At 37.8% G+C, this 13,300-nt stretch overlaps 1 protein-coding gene across 2 annotated transcripts in view; it reads left to right on the forward strand.

Annotated features, from left to right (window-relative positions):
• CDK14 (cyclin dependent kinase 14) overlaps positions 1-13,300 on the forward strand; it is a 567,294-nt gene that overhangs the window by 195,237 nt on the left and 358,757 nt on the right. The window lies entirely within an intron of this gene.

Genomic DNA, 13,300 nt, shown 5'->3' on the forward strand with positions numbered 1-13,300 from the left:
ATACTCAGGTGTGGAGAAAAAAACTGCTGTGCATTGATGGTGAGACTATCACTAACTGAGGAATCTTACATGTCTGATTTTGTTTGCAGAGCTCCACGCACATATTAATCTAGAGTTACTCTATATTAATGACTTTTAAGGAAAGTTCTTAAAAATGAGGGGATTATGCTATCTTATTAGTCTTTTGTATTTCTTCTTTCTTGATTTTTGTTCCTGTTCTTTAATATATTTTCTGTTGGTTTTTCTTATTGATTTATAGATGCTCTTTATATATCAGCATCATGTATGTTGTAATATTTTCTTCCATTCTGTCATTTTTCTAAAAAGTCTTTTTAACAGTTATTTGCTACATATAAATTTTAAATTTTTATGAAATGAAATTGCTCTGTCTTTTGCTTTATTACTTCCTGCATAGTTTCTCTACTTCAAGAGAATAAAATACCTTCTTTTATTAGTGGGATCTTTTCAGTTCACTTTCAGAAATTTTAGTATTAATAGCTTCACCTCTACTACATTTTTAAAAGTACAAATCTTGAAATAAGACTTCAGTTTATTTTTGCATTGAAGGAACCACAGTTACTTTTCTGATGATCCACAACAAGATAAATAACAGAGATTTACTTCAATAGTATTAAGATATTGATGAACTAAATGTAGTCTGTCACTGGTCTGATTTGTTTCCCTGACCAGGGATTGAACCTGGGCCACAGCAGTGAAAGCCTGGTATTCTAACCACTAGGCCTCCAGGGAACTCCCAAGAAGTCGTCTACTTTCTGTTTCACTTTCTCACCTTTCATTCTCCTTTTCATACCACTTCAGTTTGGTTTCTATCATTCCTGTTTAGCTAACACCAGATTTTCCAAGTAGGTAGCTTTTCTCTCTCTCTCTTGTGTTGTCTCCTTTTCTAAATATTATGGAGTTTTAGGACAGGGAAGGGGCCTTCTTTTCTCTAATCAGCACTCTTTCCCATGTGATTTTATTCATGAGTTAAATAGCAACTATAACATGATGACCTACACATGCCTCTCTTTAGCTAAGACCCTATCTTTGTTTCCATTCTCACATATCCTTCTGCCTACCTGGCATTTCCTCTTGAATCCAGTAATGTATAAAAATGATAATATATCACTCTCAAGTGAGGTTTATTCCAGGAATAAAATACTTGTATTTGGTCTGATGGGATTGGAAACCACTGGCTGAGAGGGAGCAATGGGTTCCCACTGAGCTGTGAATTTGATTATGGTAGACCCTGAATGTTAAGGAGTAGGAGAGGGGCAAAGAGTTGCTGGGCCAAGAGAGAAGCAAAAGGAAAATGATACTGGGCAGCAGGCATGCTTCTTAGCATGTGGGGCGTGCACTAGAATTAACCAGCCTAACCTTGCTAATGGTGCCTTCCCAGATTCAAGGTTAAGAGTAAGTTCCTAATGATATTAGAGGATCCAGCTTTGACAGTTGGGTCCATCAGTGGGAAGCTCAAGGGAAGAAGCAAGTAGGGTTATATTAAAGTTTTTGATGATCTGTCTGTTCATACTGGCTGGGTATGAGGCAAGGCCCTTGGGCACATGGTAAACCTCGAGATAAGCTTAGGAGCTGGCCCCGAGCTGCAGTTGTGTCATAGAATGCAGGGCTCTATAGGTGGCACCTGGTTCTGTGGGTTAGAGAGCCTCTGAAGACTTCTGAGCTGAGTGTATTAGGAGGATAAATCTGATATTAGGATGTGATATAGATTAGATAAGGAGGAAGCCAGAAGCTGATAAATCAGTCATTCAGAGCAGTGCAGATTTGAAATCATGAGGATTTATTAGAAAGCAGTGACGAAAAATGACGTTGTAGAGAAAGAAATGCCAGACCTAGGTGAATTATTAGTTATAGGCAATTTGAGAGGGAAATATCAATGGTTTTGAGTTTGAATGAGTAAAAACAATGGTGCCAGAGAGAGAAATAGTTTTTGATTGCATGGAGAATTGCTTTTAACACTTTGCAGTTTGAAAGGGCTATTATCCAACTTAACCTTCACATTAGCCCTTTGAAGGTTCTTTTTTGGGGGGTGTAGAATTTATATTGTTTGTAGAATTCGTATGATTAATATGGAGTTGAGGCTCAGAGAGGTTAGATGACTTGTCCAAGGACTTGAATCTTGGACCTAGACTTTCTTAGATTATAAAACAGGGTCCATACTAACTTCGTGGAGTAGTTGATTAGGGTTTTACACATTGGTGTTTGAGTTCATGAGACATCTATACAAAAATGTCTTTTTGTGATGTGGAAGTGTAGCTCACAAGAAGCCAGCATAAACAGTATATATTAACATGGTCTTTAACAAGTTGAACAAGTGGTAAGATTTTTATGGGAGATAACTTTGAGTGAAAACAGAGAGCTAAGTTGCAAGACAGTGTTGCAAAGTTGGAAAGCCTCATATTAGAGTCTGGAAAGCTGGGTTTTGATCCTGACTTTGTTTTTCATCACCATGCTAGTTTGCTAGGGCTGCCATAACACAGTACCACAGACTGAGTGGCTCAAACAGCATCTCATGGTTCTGGAGGCTAGAAGTCCAAGGTCAAGGTGTCAGGGCCCCCCTTCTGATGGCCATGAAGGAAGGATTTGTTTCAAGCCTTTCTTGGCTAATAGATGGCTGTCTTCACCCTGTGTCTTCACATCATCTTCTCTCTGTGCCTTTGTCCAAATTTCCTTTTCTTATAAGGACACCAGTTATATTGGATTAGGGTCCACTCTAATGACCTCACTTAATTACCTCTGAAAAGAATTCTATTTCAAATACCATCATATCCTGAGGTGCTAGAGTTAGGACTTCAACATATGCATTTTGGGAGACACAATTCAATCTGTAACATCACCTAATGGTGTTGGGCCTCAGCAACCCTACTCGCAGAACACAGGAGTTGGTTTGTGCCTTCAGGAACCATCTACCTCTGCATTATGGTTTTGATTTCCCAAGGAGTCTTTAAACTCAGAGTTCTGAATGCTCTGGAGATGAATGGTACAAGAATTATTGAGGCCTGAAGGAACTGATCACAAGACATTGTATTTTCCTTTGAATAAAATATGTTACATTTTTCCTAATAAAATCTGACTTCCGAGTGATTTTTAATGGAGATAAATGACCATATAGTAAGAAAAAGAAACTCTGGGCAGTTTTGGTTATTTATTCCTCTCTTGCCTTTCATAAGGCTTATTTTTCTGCTATTTATGTGTGGAAGCAAAACCTAGCACCATTGCTCACTCTCTTTTGCTATTACTAATACTAGAAATCCATGCAGAATAACTCCTCTGTGTATCTAGTGGTAGAACTTGAAATATTTAGGATGAGGGTGGTAGATGCTTGGGATATATTCAGTTTTACACTTTTTGCATTGATGAGGGAGTGGCAAGGCTTGTTCAATTGAGAGGAAGCAGTTTAATTTGAGTTTGCCTTTTTTCTGCTGCTTGGTCAATTTCCTCATTCACAAAACGTCAATAGCAGGAAGATTTCAAAGTAGGAAAGCACTGTGCATAGTAAAGTAGTTTTCAAGTGGCTGCTTGCAACTTCTAACCTTACCTGGGAATTTAGATGTTAACACATAATTTCCACCTAAAGTGGAAACACTTGTAAGCAACCCTAATCTTACCTAGATTTATGTCCAAAGATGGACTTTGAATTTTATCTTATAGAGCTAGAGTGCTTAATGGCTTAATTCAGGTTCAGGTGCTTTGAAACTCGTTCTGTCTTTGATGGGAGCTTAGAGAAATTAAGTAGCTGTGCTGAGGCCAGCTTTTCTATTTTAACTTAAAATCTTTATATGATATTGTCATGGTTTTTGATGGTACTGATAAAGAGTCAGGAGATACAAGAAAGGTTTGAAAGGAAGTAGATGAAATGTCTTAGGATACAAGAAAGGTAGCAGTTACAGGAAGGGAAAGATAGTAAGTTCAATCTCAACATGTTAAGTTTGAGGTTGGACATTCATGTGGCAATTGTTCATATGGTGTGCAATACAGATAATAGGCCAGTTGTACGTAAATTGGGGACCTTACTTGGCACTTCCAAGTACATGATCTCATTTAATCTTTCAACATTGTGAGAAAGGTTGATGTTACTATCTTCGTGTTAATAATTATGAAGCTGGGATCTAAAGAAATTTTTGTCCAAAGTCACACAAATAATTATGTGGCAGGTATGGAGTTCAGCTTGGGTCTTCTACCTAGTACCCTGACACATGCTAGCCATTCAGTATGTGTTGAATGAATAAGTGAATGAATGAGTGAATAAATTCCAAATCCTTACTTTTTATTCTACTATACTGCATTACTGTTGACACAGAAACCTGTACGATCAAAATTATATATAGAGACTTTCCGGCTGTTAAGAAGCAGACAGGTGAAGTTGGGAAAGCACCATACAGCAAAATTCTGAGTCTTGATGAAGACTGTGCAACTAGCTATGTGATGGTGAGCAAGTCACTTAACATATTTTGTTTTTAGTTTCTTTCTCTTTGAAATGGAGGGGTTGGACTATATGATCTTACATCTTCATGATTAAAATAATAGTACCAGCGTGGATCTTTTCCTGGATAAAGGATCTATAATTGTATCATCAGTATTCCTCATCCACACCTGCTGTAGTGTGATGCACATTATTGTGCTTAGAATATTTCTTTTAAACCTTCTAATAATAACCCTTTGTCTGTCACTGAAAAAATTAACATGAATTGCTTCAGAGCATTTAACAATTGACAAAAATTTTTTAAGTGGAAGATAAAAATCTACGAGTCTAGACTTTGATTCTAAGTAAGCTTATGTAAATTGCCAAAATTGTTATTCTTTGTAAGTCTGAGTAACTTGATGGGTGTCTGCCAATTGATATCAACAAAAAATTTGCAAGCTCTCAGATAATGTGACTTTAAAAACTATAAAATCATGTATTTTCTTTTTCATGTCTTTAATTTTAAAGGATAAAGTTTTTTTAATGAAATAACATTTCTTGTCTGCTTTAAATTTGTAAAAAATTTAATATTATATTTTGTCTTATTTTATTTGGAAATACAATTTTCAACTTATATTTGAAAACATAAGTATTTTATTGGAAATATAAATTAAGCTCTGATACATTTATATTTAAAACACATTTAGAAGAACTGTGTAACTAGTTCTAATTTGAAGGCATTTATAACTGGCTAAAAATCTTTATAGACTTTTTTGGTACCTGTCATGCTAATAACATTTTAAAGATGCTACCTCATTTAATTCCCACAATAATCCTGTGTTAAATGTAGATATTAGCATCTCCATATTACCGATGAGGTAATTGAGGCCTAGAGATAAGTAAATTATCCTGTGTTACACAGTTTACTAGGAAACAGCTAAGTTAGGGTTTTAACTGGGGTCTTTTAAGTGAAGAGTTTGTTTCAAAGGTGATACCTTCCTCCATTCAAAATTTCTTGGCTAATTTTTAAAAAGTGATGGGAATCCATAATCTACATATCAACTGCTTGTCATGATAGTAATTATCATAGCTACTATCAGTTGCTTTATAAAAATACCATCCATTGGTATACCTTTGTTACTTCTCAGTATTTGAGAAACTGTTATACTGTTTTGCTGCTTAAGCTATGTTCTATCTAGTGACTTAGAAATAGTCAAAAGATGGCAAACTTTAAACAGTAATTAATTCATGACCACTGTCATTACCACCAACAGGATTTAGTGTTATTTACCTTTGAGCTCTAGTTTAAGATAAATTTCCTGAATGTTGAAAGAACATTCAAGGATGATAGTAAACAAGGAGACTTTTTAAAAAAAAATTATTTATCTATTATTTTTTAATTTTATTTTTGGCTGCATCAAGTCTTCATTGCTGCACGCGGGCTTTCTCTAGTTGCGGCGAGCAGGGGCTACTCTTCCTTGTGGTGCACGGGCTTCTCATTGCAGTGACTTCTCTTGTTGCAGAGCGTGGGCTCTAGGTACGGGGGCTTCACTAGTTGTGGCACACAGGCTCAGTAGTTGTGGCCTGCGGGCTCTAGAGCACAGGCTCAGTAGCTGTGGCGCACGGGCTTAGTTGCTCCACGGCATGTGGGATCTTCCCGGACCAGGGCTCGAACCCGTGTCCCCGGCATTGGCAGGCGGATTCTCAACCACTGCGCCACCAGGGAAGCCCAAGGAGACTTTTTAATATTCATTAAAAAAAATTGATAGGTCATGTATATTAGAAAGGAATTTGACAGTACCAGAAAGAGAGGATAGAGAAAGGAGCAAAAACATACTTGAAGAAATAATTGCCCAAACTTACTAAAGTTATTGAAAAATATGATTAATCTGTTATCCAAGAAGATAAATGAACCAAAATTAGGAGAAACATAGAGACCCATACCTAGACCCATCATTGTCCAACTGTAGGAAGACAAAGACAAAAAGAAAATCTTGCAAGCAACAGGAGTAAAATAACTCATTACATGCAGGAGAAAAAAAATATGTTTAAGATCTAATCTCCCATCCAGACCAGTGGAGGCAAGAAAGCAACGTAATGACATATTTAAAATGTTCAAAAACAAGACAAAACAACCTGTCAACCAAAAATTCTCTATCCAACAGAACTGTCCTTCAAAAATGAAGGCTAAAGACATTTTCAGATCAGCCACAAATTGGGAGAAAATATTTCCAAATACTATATCTGATAAAAGATTTATCTCCAAAATATATAAAATAGGGCTTCCCTGGTGGTGCAGTGGTTGAGAATCCGCCTGCCAATGCAGGGGACACGGGTTCGAGCCTTGGTCTGGGAAGAGCCCACATGCCGCGGGGCAACTGGGCCCGTGAGCCACAACTACTGAGCCTGCGCGTCTGGAGCCTGTGCTCTGTAACGAGAGGCCGCGACAGCGAGAGGCCCGCGCACCGCGATGAAGAGCGGCCCCCGCTTGCTGCAACTAGAGAAAGCCCTCACACAGAAATGAAGATCCAACACAGCCAAAAATAAATAAATTAATTAATTAATTTAAAAAAATATATATATATAAAATATATAAAGAGGTCCAAAACTCAATAATTAGAAAACTCCCCCAAATTTTTTAAATGGATGATTTGAATAGATATTTCACCAAAGAAGATATACCAGTGGCTGATTAGCCCATGAAATGAAGCTGAAAGTTGTTAGTCATAAAGAAAATGAAAATTAAAACCACAGTGTGATGTGACTATACACCTAATCCAATGGCTGTAATAGAAAAGACAAATAATACCAAGTATTGCAAAAATGTGGAGTAACTGGAACCCTCATACATTGCTAGTGGGAATATCAAGTGGTATACTCACTTTGGAAAACATGTTGACAGCTTTTTAATTTTTTATTTATTTTTAAAATAAATTTATTTTATTTTTGGCTGCATTGGGTCTTCATTGCTGCGAGCGGGCTTTCTCTAGTTGCGGCAAGCGGACTTCTCATTGTGGTGGCTTCTCTTGTTGCAGAACACTGGCTCTAGGTGCACGGGCTTCAGTAGTTGTGGCTCGCAGGCTCTAGAGTGCAGGCTCAGTAGTTGTGGCGCACGGGCTTAGTTGCTTCGCAGCATGTGGGATCTTCCCGGACCAGGGTTCGAACCCATGTCCCCTGCATTGGCAGGCGGATTCTTAACCAGTGCGCCACCAGAGAAGCCCTTGACAGCTTGTTTAAAAGTGGAATATTAAATTACCATATGACCCAGCATTTTCACTCCCGGAAATCTATCCAAGAGAAAGGAAAACACTTCCACACGAAGACACGTACATGAATGTTTCTAGTGTTACTATGCAGAACAGGCGAAATCAAGAAACAACCTAAATGTCCATCAACTGTTGAATTGATACACAAAATGTCAAACATTCATATAGCAATAAAAAGGAGCTACCTACTGATAATACGCTTCAACATGTTTGAACCTTGAGGGACTTCCCTGGTGGTCAAAACTTCAGTGGTTAAAACTTCACCTTCCAATGCAGGAGACACAGGTTCCATCCCTGGTCAGGAAACTAAGATCCCGCATACTGCGAGGCAACTAAGACCGTGTGCCGCAACTACTGAGCCTGCACACTCTGGAGCCCACGCCACAACTAGAGAGAAGTCCGCGCACCGCAACGAAGAGCCCGCATGCTGCAACTAAGACCTGATGCAGCCAAAAATAAAAATAAATAAATAAATAAATATTTAAAAAACAAAACAAAACACGTTTGAACCTTGAAAACATTTATGCTCAGTTATATAAGCCTGGTTGTATATACATAAAACTCCCCCCAGAAAAGGCAAATCTGTAAAGACAGCAGATCAGTGGTTGCTTGCCTGGGGCTGGGTTTGGAAGAGGGGACTGACTGCAAACTGTCACCACTGTCTGGTGAAACGAAATTGTCCCACTACTGGATTTCGTTTATGGTTGGACAAATCTGAGATATGGTAATGGCTGCAGAGCCCTACAGATTTACTAAAAGTCGTTTTATTCTATATTTACAGTGGGCATCTTTTATGGTTTATATTATACCTCAAATAAATGTTTTCCTAATTCTATTGAAATGTATATTTATACACTTAGCTAAAAAATAGAAGAAAATTAATGTAACACTAGTGATGATTAAATCTTTAATTATTAATTAATAAGTTAATTATTAAATTGTTAAATCTAGAAAATCTTTATTCCTCTTTATCCCAACTTCTCTAAACTCTGTTATTTTTACTATCAGAAATAAAACTTATTTTGTTGAATATAAAAACTGATACCTCCTATTCTCAAAGGTCTTAACATTGATTAGTGGAGAAAGATAAACATGCTATCAGTTGAATTATAGGATCTAATTATAAATGTCTATAGAGGGGAAAGAGTGAGAGGGAAACTGTTGATAAGTCAAAGAGCCTTTAAATTAACGATGGAAGAGGTGGTGCCTGAGTGATGTTGTTCAGACAGTCACAGGGAAGATTTTGAGGGTCTCCCGTTGGTGTTACCCAGCCTCTCCTGTCATTACAAGAAACATGGGCCACTTCTACATCAGAACTTAAAAAAAAATTACTCCTACTCACGTGCCAGAAATTGTCTTCCAGTTAACAATGTTGACATCAGTGATGTTGGATGTTTCATTATTCCAGGAAGGCAGAGGGTGAGGAGTAGGCGCAGTCTCTGTGTGCTGAACTGACCTGCCCTAAGCACATGGAAGAAGGAAAGAGACAGCCTATAAAGTTGTGCTAAAGAACCTTTGAAGCCATATGTCATTGCTGTCAGTTTTTGACAGATAGCTTTAATCACAACACACTATTTGTTCAGTGAGATAAAATAACCCAATAGAAGCAAAAAAATCATTGTATAATTTATGCGGCCAAGAAGCTGATTGTAAATGGCGATCGACAGGTTGAACTTCTATGACTCCGCAGTGGAGAAGCAGCCAGAGCAGCTGTATGTTGGAGGAAGGAATGTCCCTTACCCTTTTCAAGCCTGAGTCCTCCCGATCCCTCCCCAGCTCTGCTTTGACCATCTTTTAAGACCTTATTTAAGTCCTGTCTTTTCCCTGAAACTTTTTTGGCTTTCACAGAAATAATCTTTTTCCTTTTGTGCCCTTTTTGCTTGCTCTGCTTCTGTTGTTGTTGTTTTCTCCTTTATAAACTTATCTAAACTTATCTCTTAGCACTTTCTGCATTATACTTTATGATGTGCTCAGTTGTGTTCAGTTGTAAACTATTGATAACCTCTGGGGCCTTTGTATTCTGAGGGTTGTGGTATGAAGCCAGCATTGACTAATCATGTCCCAGCTCTTTCTCTGCTGCCACCAAAATGGAACTAACCAAGAGTCCATTTAGTGTTTTAATGGAATTTAAACAGTATTGAAAAGGACCATAGTGGTTTCTGGATTAAAAAGAAAGAGAGCTCTGGTGTGGACATGGAAGAGATTTGGGCTGAGTTTAAATTATAGTGTCTTAGTTGGTTTGGGCTGCTATAACAAAATACAGAGACTGCGTAGCTCATAAACAGCAGAAATTTATTGCTTACATTTCTGGAGGCTGGAAGTCCCAGATCAGGGTGGCAGGATGGTTGGGTGAAGGCTCTCTTCCAGGTTGAGACTTCTCACTGTATCCGCATGTGGTGGAATTGGCTAGAGAGCTCTGTGGGAGCTCTTTTTAAAGAACATTAATCCCAATTCCCTGGCGGTCCAGTGGTTAGGATTCTGGGCTTCCACTGCAGGGGGCACGGGTTTGATCTTTGGTGAACTAAGATCCCGCGTGCCGTGTGGCACAGCCAAAAAATAAAAACAAAATTTTTTTTAAAAATTAAAGAACATTAATCCCATTCATGAGGGCAACACCCTCATGACTTAACTACCTCCCAAAGGCCCCACCTACTAGTACTATCGGCTTTGGGGGTTAGGACTACAAAATATGAATTTTTCAGGGGTGGAGGAGGTACAAACATTTAGACCATAGCAGATGGGTAGGATTCATGTAAGGAGAAATGAACAGAGAAAGGCATGCCCGCTAGGGTAGCTGACTAAGGTAAATATCACTTCTTCCCCTCCACCTCAACCCCATCACCAGTTTGACAGCCATTGAGGAAGTAAATCTCTTGACAGTGGGGTGTGTAGGTTGTTCCTAAATGTTTTCTTATGAAAAGTCTAGCTGTTCCTGTGTTCTTTGATAGTCTACTAAAAAGATAATTTGGGTATTGTTCTGGAAACTTCTGGGTTTTTTTTTTTTCTTAACATTTTGTTATTGTTGTTGTTACTCTGATATTTGTTACTATGTGTTTCATTGTTGACCCTGAATCATTAATGTGGCTGGGGCATCTGGGATAATTGGTGAGGAAAAAACCAAGAGACACAGGGATCTGCAAGAGAATGCCATGAAGCCTGAGAAAGGGGAGCTAGAACAAGACACTGAAAAGGAAGAATGTGTCCAGTTGAGGGGGATTAATAAGGAGCTAAGAACAATTTGAGTGTCTTAGAGTGAGTTTGAGGTTGACAGAACCATTTATAGAAACAGGAAGCCAAAGGTGGAAGCAGTTTTATGGTCAGAGGGATTGAATAGATGTTACATATGCTGAACTTGAGGTGATAGCCATTTATACCAGTTAGAAATCACCAAACCATAGGATTTTAGAGCTGAGAAGAATTTTAGTGACCATGTCATCTGGTTCCTTCATTTTACAAAAGAACAAACTGAGTCCTAGAGAGTTCAGTAGGTAGTTTGAACTACCAAGATCAGGAGAGCTAGGCTTGGAGTGAAAGTCATGTTGAATCATTATTGTAGAGAAGATGGTCGGAGATCTGGCAGTGAATCACATCTTGAAAATGCAACCCTCACCACAGATTATAACTGATCTCAGTGGGAAGTGCCAAAAAGATACGTCATTTCGGTTTTTCTCTATTTCTCATTTTCCTCTGACATTTTGGAATGTGGTAGAACTCTTCAGAAGACCCGTCAAATAATTCCTATTTTAATTTTTTAAAAAACAGATTAATACCATATGTGGAGAAAATGTACCATGTAGTTTATTGTGGGAAAAGTTTAGAAGTAGAAAGTTAAAGGAAATTTTAGTGTAGGACATTTGTATTTTTGGATACATGCCATCTCAGTCAAGTCCCTGAGTATACTCACAAGGATTGAATTGATAATAGCACTTTTTAAAAGTGGTAACAATTTGAACAGGGCCCAAGAAAAAGAATTAAAGGAAATAATAAGCAAGAAATTGGCAGTGGTTCTGTTGTCTGTGAGCTGATACTTCTTCCTTCTGTCCTGAAGTTTAGGGCTAGTATGGGCAGGAACCAGCAGCAGGGGTCAGTTTTAATGATGACAACTTGGTTTCACAGAAGTACTTACGATTATAAAATTTTCTTGTTGAAGACCAGGATTAATTTTTCTGGAGGGGCGGTTTTTTTTTTCCCGGAGATTTGAGGCAGTTTCCATGATGAGCAGCAGATTGTTGGGTTTGTTTATTTAAGATGACCTGGGTAGTATTTTAGAAATTCTAAATGTGTAATAGGCATTTAATAAACAGTTGTCTATTAAATGACTTTCTAAGTGCCTTTAAATGTATTAAAATAATTGTAAGCCTGTGGGAAACAGTTAAACATTTCTACTTTCCCTGGGACTTCCAGGGTTGATGTGCATCTGGAGTAGTTCTTTCCCTCTGCCCCTGTTATATTAATACATTTGGAATATTACAGATGGTTGATGGTGTTATAGGGAACCAGTAACTTCCACCACCGACCCATTCTAACCAGCAGATTGTAAACCCACAGAGTTGATAACCAGATGGATTCGAATGCATGTGCATCTGACCCTACAGCGCAGCTCTTAACACGAGGATGTACCACTTCCTAGAGGCAGGATCGGAGAGATTAAGACTTAACCCTTAATTGATTTGTACTTGACTGGCCCAGAGCCATAGATCAGTACCCCAATTCATGCTCCAAATTTCCTTTCTTAGCCTAACACATGCAGCCCTCTCTAGCAGAATCATGAATGTGTTAGAAAACAATCGAAACTTGCCTGGCAGGATTCACCCATAACCAATTAACTGTTGGAACATAGATTAACCAAATACTAGACATCCTGCTAATTTTAAGGTGATTAATATTGCAGAACTTATTGATACTGCCCATCGTGGAATAATTAGTGCAAAAGAAAATATTTTTTAAATGTTGCTCTATCGGGGAGCTAAATCAAACTGAAAATGGAAAAACATGAAAACACAGCTGCTTATGATACAATTTTGTTTTCAAATTCAGGCTTGAAAGTTTTCAGAATTAGAGAGCGCTGGTAGCTTAGCTACAGCTTGAAAAACTATACTTTCAGATACTTCTTATGTTTCCAGAAGATTTTTACCTCAGTAGTAGATTGTTGAAAATACTTGGCTGACAAGCCTGTGCTATCATAATTTCAGATTTACCTAAACCATTAAAAATAAAGTCATAAAAATATTCTGAGCACACGAATGATAGTAAACTTGGTTTGTTAGGAATATTTTGTCAACTTTGAATTTTATGTGTGAGACAGAAAAATCACTGGTGTTAAATCTGCGGTGTTTAACTGGAAGTTCCTGCCTTCTTTAAGTAAAACCTTCTTCAATCTATAATGTTCTGAGTAAAGAAAAATCTTAAAACCCACAAAGAACAAATGGACAATTTTTGTGTGTGTGTGTGTGTATATACATATAATTTGTTACCCAAATTCTTTATTTGTTGTTGTGTTATTATACATATTGCTGTACTTGGAGCAAAAATATGACCAGAGAAATATATGGGTATATTATTTCAATGATTTGATAAACCCGTGTATTGCTTTTGGGCTTCATAAAGCATCTAG

The sequence above is a fragment of the Balaenoptera musculus genome, chromosome 9 (genome assembly GCF_009873245.2).
Source record: "Balaenoptera musculus isolate JJ_BM4_2016_0621 chromosome 9, mBalMus1.pri.v3, whole genome shotgun sequence".
NCBI lineage: Eukaryota > Metazoa > Chordata > Mammalia > Artiodactyla > Balaenopteridae > Balaenoptera > Balaenoptera musculus.